The 6,474-nt window shown below is 32.3% G+C and overlaps 1 long non-coding RNA gene across 1 annotated transcript; it reads right to left on the bottom strand.

Moving 5' to 3' along the window:
* Nucleotides 1-212: 212 nt before the first annotated feature.
* Nucleotides 213-2,322, bottom strand: LOC141703435 (uncharacterized). Its single transcript, XR_012567533.1, has 3 exons — nucleotides 2,226-2,322; nucleotides 1,686-1,746; nucleotides 213-244 (listed from the first exon to the last, which is right to left on the bottom strand). It is a non-coding gene; the product is annotated as an uncharacterized LOC141703435 (long non-coding RNA).
* Nucleotides 2,323-6,474: the final 4,152 nt, after the last annotated feature.

The following is a 6,474-nucleotide window of genomic DNA, read 5'->3' as shown; positions in this document are numbered from 1 at the left end:
TTCAAGAAATTTGGCAACCACAATTATGTTATGACAATTACAGAGCACATGTGAAATCTAAGTAGGGATTTATAAAATAAATTTCAGAAGGAAAGCCAACCATGATAACAACATATTTCCTAAGAGATATGACCAATGTTTATTATTACTAATAATTTTTGCAATACAACATGTCATATGGGTACGTATGTGTGTGCATGATGGCGTACTCACCATTGATCATGTCCGAAAACCCCATGCTTTCCTCAATGATTGAAAGGGAAATCAGAGGACACAAACATTTTTTACTAGTAGCAGAAGGTAACAAGAACATGAAAATATGAAGTTTGCATTTCCATATAATGTTCCCTAATAGCTAGCTACATATTACGACTTTGACACATATATGTCTTCCTTATACTATCACACTTATTAATTTTTAGTATAAAGATCAATTAAAGGTACCCCTAGATTCTTTTTTGTTGTTTATTTCTACGAACTTGATCTAGCAATCAATCCTAACTTCAGTTTACTAAGGGAGTTTTAAATTTTGTTTTTTTACTTTTATTTAAACATGAATTTTTTTAAAATTTGTTTTGTCGTACTTGGCATCTTCCATTCTCCCGCATTGTTTAGTAAAGGGTCAAGAAACAAGTTTGAGAAATATTTTTTTCAGCATTCAAGAAATGCAAGAGTGACATTTCGTCATAATTCATTTCTATTCGTCCTAATGCAAATTTTTGGTCAATTTTTATATTGGGCAAAATTATATAGAAAATATTGTCCAAAAAATATAGAATAATTGTGTATATATAACTAACATCATTCCTTTTCTCATTATAATGATCCACCCAACCGTCATCTTGTTCACTATCTTCTTGTCTCCCTGAAGTAATTATCTAATTCGGTGGCTTGTCTATTGGAGTATTTTCACGAGTAGAAAACATAATAAAGGATTACATTGATCAATTATCTCTTGTCAATAAAAATGAAAATAAAGCATATTCTTAATTAATTTATAATTGTTTCTTAGTTTAATATTATTCTTAACAAGCCAAGATGAGCTACCGCAAAAATATGTATCAACCTCAAGTTTCTAAAATAATAGAGCCATACACGATCTTTCATCAAATGAAAATAAGCCAATACATATTTGTGTCTTTAACGAACAGCTTGTGAAAAATAACATTTATTATCTAAAAAAAGTTCAAACCCGCCCACTAGAACCACTATAATTATCACTTTCAACACAACTGAAAAAGCTTAAATTTGAATTTATTATTCTCAAATGATTTATGGATTACATATTTAAGTGTAATTTTAAACTTAAAATATTAATAATCGGGATATATGTCAATTTTTTTAGATTTAACTAGCCAAGTTCAAGTCTAATGATCTCGTGCCGAGCTCAAGCCACACATGCTAATAGCTCGGCCTGAGCTCGTTAGCTTAACCCACACATTCTTATATTCGAGTTCGAGTTCCTAATAAACCATGTCGTTATCAGGCCGGTTTGTTCACCATTTACACATTTATAGCCAACTCTATTTGTAATAATTCAGGTTCAATATATTGGCATGGAATTGGTAGCGTGTATATACGAGGGTACATGTAAGGGTACATATAAGAGCAACATAATAAAAACATCTAAAGTGTAGTGTTGAAAATTTTGGCATAAATGAAAAATATATATGAAGGAGTATTACCGATAGGTAAACCATGGTGCAGAGACATCCATCTTTTCTGGAGCATTTACTTCATTGTTTACTGCAAATAATTCATAAACATATAAGTAAATATGTATTGGTCACTTGAGCAATAAAGATTTTTAAATCATGCTGGAATACTGAATATTTACTATGTTATGTGTATTTTGGGGAGAAAACTCATATCAAATTGGGGTAAGGATCATGTTCAGTAATCACGTAAGGTTGATCCAAATCTCGTTACACCAATATCCAAAATTGATATCATTAAGTCACTTGACACGGTTGATGGATATTTGAAATTGAATTAGAAATCGAACAAAAGAAATAATATTTATGTATAAATAAATATTCAGATTTTCGACTAAGTTCGAATATGGATTCATTTTTTATTTAGGAGCAAAATAAATGTGAACTAAATCCTTTTCGGTTTGATAAAAAGATAAATTCAGAAATTTGGTTTCAATTACACCTAACCGAGGCAATCAAAATTTATCTATACATTTATCATCCAAATTAAGAAATTTAAATATAGCTTACCTTTGAACTTGAGAAAAGTCATGATGCAATTCAATTTGCATGAAAATATTGGGGTCGCGGAATATTGAAGATCTGTAAAAAATCGCAAACCAGTAAAAAATATTAAATCACGTATAAATAAAAAAGAACATAACATGGTGACATAATTTTTTTAGATTCTTGTTGGTATAATGTTGTGTTATGTTGGATATAATCAACTGATGAAGAAATACTTACATTTGTACATAATTAATACTTCAACACATATTTCGATTTAAATAGATTGTAAAATTTTGAGATACATACCAAGACGGAGATAGTCGGATGTGTACCGAGGGATAATGTAAAGAATGGAAAATGAGATTTCTTATATGGAGGGGATTGAAAGTATTCGTAAAATATGATAAACTTCTAGAGAGCAGTTTTGCAAACCTGATTGTTTGAATGGAAAAGGGAAGTGATTATATATCTCGCGATTTGACATAAATACACATAAACAACTATCTAACCAGCCTCTTGGATGTATAAACTAGTTAAATTTTATAAATATTTGCAGAAGAAATCAAGAGATTAAGCCAAAGAAAGAGATGGTTTGATAAGATATATGAACAAGAAAGCGGCGGTAAGGGGGTGTAAAACCCTAAAATGAATACATGATGTGATAAATATATATATAAATATCATCCTATATCAACGGATCAGATTGGTTGATATTATGTATATCTGACGGCTGTTAACTAATCAAGGTTAAACTCGATTATGGTTAAAGGAACTAATCGGGTCGGAATTAATATATTTTTATGTGAATATCATATTCAAATGAACGTCTCTAGCCATTCTCTTTTACTTTGAATGTATTAGATTAATTAACTTTAGCAATCTATTTAGATTTTACAATATTGTATCTTAAGAGTATATTCGCTAATTAGATTTAATATAAGTATTAGCTTAAAAGGAATTTATATTTTGGTTCTATGTAAGTAGAAGTTATGTTCTTAATATTGGAAAATTGTTAATATTTATATGTTAAACAACATGTAACTTATCATCATATTGTTAATGCATTAAGGAATTATCAAATAAAGCATTAAAATTTATGATAAAATGAAATAGAAGAAAGGAAAACCAAACTGTAAAAATAAACTTTAAAATTTATAAGCAAGTCTGGTCATAGGATAGTAGTGACCAAGGGCTTGGGCTCAAACTTACAAGGGCCCTATTTTTTTAGGTTTTATTAGTGTAGAGAAAATAAAATTTATTCTTCAAAATATGGAAAAGAAATTATTTTCACTTTTGATGCACTTAACACTCTTTACCCTATAAAAATTAAATATTCCTTTCTCTTTCTTTACTCCGATACACACTTTTCTTATTGTCAAAATTATCTCATCCTACAATAAACAGGCCTACAATTATTTATTGTTATACAACGAAAGCAAAACCCAAGTTGAATAAATAAGAATAAGAAAATAAACGAAAATCACATAAGACAAAGATTTATGTGGTTCAGAAATTCCTACTCCACAAGCTTTGTATTGATCTCTCACAATTCGTTATGTTATGATTTTACAATTACATTAGTATTTATAAGAGAAGAAACTGGTCCTAAATCAAATAATGCTCCATATCTGAAAAGTAAACTAATCCATAATCTAAGCTGAATCTGAATCTAAATAGTCCTATTTTCATGGACTTAATTAATAGACTCCACAAACCCAACAATTTCCCACTTGGAGTCTAACATCTTCACTTCACTCTTGTGAATATAGTATTATCTATACTCCAATCAATAATTCTAACTAGTGCAGCGCCTTCTCATCAATCAATTTTTAAGGCCAGTTGAAGTTACGCAAAGCTTCAACTTTTCATTGGTTACCACCTAAGTCAACATATCTGCAAGATCTTTTGAACCAAGGATTTTCTTTAGGGACAAAGTATCATTGCTTATCAACTCTCTTGCAAAGTGATATCTAGCTGAATATGCTTCATCCTAGCATGAATCACAAGATTCTTCACAAGATGAATAGCACTCACAAGATTCTTCACAAGATGAATAGCACTCTGACTATCTGCCTGTTTCCTGCCCAACTCCTCCAGAAAATTGTTCAACCAAATCATCTCCTTGCTAGCTTCAGAGATCAGGGCAGCACTCTTCCGGAGCGCCCGTTTGAATCAGTACGTAAGAGTTTAGCCATATATTCTGCTTCAGTGGTTGAAAGAGCAACACTCTTTTGAAATCGAGACATCCAACTAACTGCGGTGCCACCCAAAGTAAAAATATAACCCATTGTACTTTTTCTTGTATCCAAACATCCACCCAAATTTGCATCAGGGAATCCTTCAAAGATAAGATTTTTCTTACTGAAATATAATACAACCTTGGATGTGCCTTTCAGGTAGCGTAACAACCACTTGACTGCTTCCCAATGCTCTCTTCCTGGATTAGACAAAAACCTACTAACGACTCCCACTGCATGAGCAATGTATGGTCTTGTACACACTATAACATACATCAAATTGCCAACTGCAGACTCATGGGGAACTTTAGCCATATCTTTTATTTCTTCATCCATTTTAGGTGATTGCTTCTTCATGAGATTAAAGTAACTCACCAATGATGTACTTATTGTCTTCGCATCCTGGACACTGAATATTTACAACAATTTCTCAACATCTTTCTTCTGAGATAATTTCAAAGTACCTTCAGGTCTATCACTTATGATGTTCATACCAAGTATCTGTTTTTCTGCACCCATATCCTTCATCTCAAACTCCTCAGAGATCTGTCTCTTTAGCCTGTTGATTTTCCTCATGTTTGATCCTGTTATCAACATGCCATCAACATATAACAACAATATGATATAAGATAAATTAAACTGTTTAAAGTAACAACAATGGTCCATAGCACTCCTCATGTACCCATTCTGGAACCCAGACCGAAAACATTAAAAAACACATCATAAAGCTGTCAAACTTCAAGTACCGTTGTCTTGGTGCTTGCTTTAAACCATACAAGCTTTTTATAAGCTCGCAAATAAGTTTTTCTTTCCTAACTACCTGAAATCCCTCTAAATCAACCATGTAGATGTCCTCAAGATCACCATGTAAGAACACAATCTTAAAATCCAGTTGCTCTTGATGTAACTCCTCTATAGCCGCAATACTTAGCATAATTCTAACTGTAGTCATCTTAATAACCGGGGAAAATATATTAATATAGTCATTACCCTTTTTTCGTTGATAGCCCTTGACTACTAACCTCACCTTGTATCTTTTGATGCCATCATGTTCTTTTTTGATCTTGAACACCGACTTATTATGTAAAGCCTTCTTCGCTGTTGGTAACTCTGTTAAAGACCATGTCTCATTCTTCTCAAGAGAACTCATCTCTTCATCCATGGCTGATTTCCACCAAACTGAATCATCCACCTGTACTACCTCTGAATAACACTGAGGCTCTCTATCCTCGTCAATAACATATAATATACTGGAGGAGAATATCTTTGTGGTGGCCTCACAATTCTCCTAGATTTTCTTACCTCAGTCTGTCGGGTAACTGGAACCCTGTCATGGACATTCTCCGAACTCCCACTATTTCATGCATGCAGATCTATTTCTTTAATATCTTCAAGCACTACTTTCAATTTCTTAGGTTGGTCCTTTATAAACTCATAATCTTCTATAAGATTATAAACACTGCTTTCTCACTAAAAGTAACATCTCTACTTCAAACGATCTTCTTCGTCAGTTCATCCCAAAAAGAGTAATCCATGTTATCTGAGCCATAACCAATGAAGATACACTTCTTTTCTTTTCAGATCAAGTTTATCCATGTCATAATTTACACACACATAAGAAACATAACTAAAAACTCGCAAGTGTGCCTTCTTTTCCTGCCACTCTTCTTCAGGTATCTTGAACCCCAAAGGACTTCAAGGTCCTCTATTTATGAGATACGCTTCTATTTTAACTGCATCTTCCTACAACATCTTTGGCAATACTGCATGTAATCTCATACTATTGGCCCTCTCATTCAAGGTTCTATTCATGCACTCTGTAACACCATTCTGTTGTGGTGTCTCTAGAATATTTTTAATCATTCTAATCCCAAATTCTGTGCAATAGCTTTTATACTCATTACTACTGTATTCACCACCATTATCTGACATCAAACTCTTCACCTTCAAACCGGTCAGATTTTTAACTTCAGTCTTCCACTTCTTGAAAGTACAAAACACATCTGATTTATTCTTCAAGAAATAAACCCATA

The sequence above is a fragment of the Apium graveolens genome, unplaced genomic scaffold (genome assembly GCF_009905375.1).
Source record: "Apium graveolens cultivar Ventura unplaced genomic scaffold, ASM990537v1 ctg6636, whole genome shotgun sequence".
Taxonomy (NCBI): domain Eukaryota; kingdom Viridiplantae; phylum Streptophyta; class Magnoliopsida; order Apiales; family Apiaceae; genus Apium; species Apium graveolens.
The sequence above is the reverse complement of the archived record's forward strand: the minus strand, read 5'-3'. Positions and strand labels throughout refer to the sequence as shown.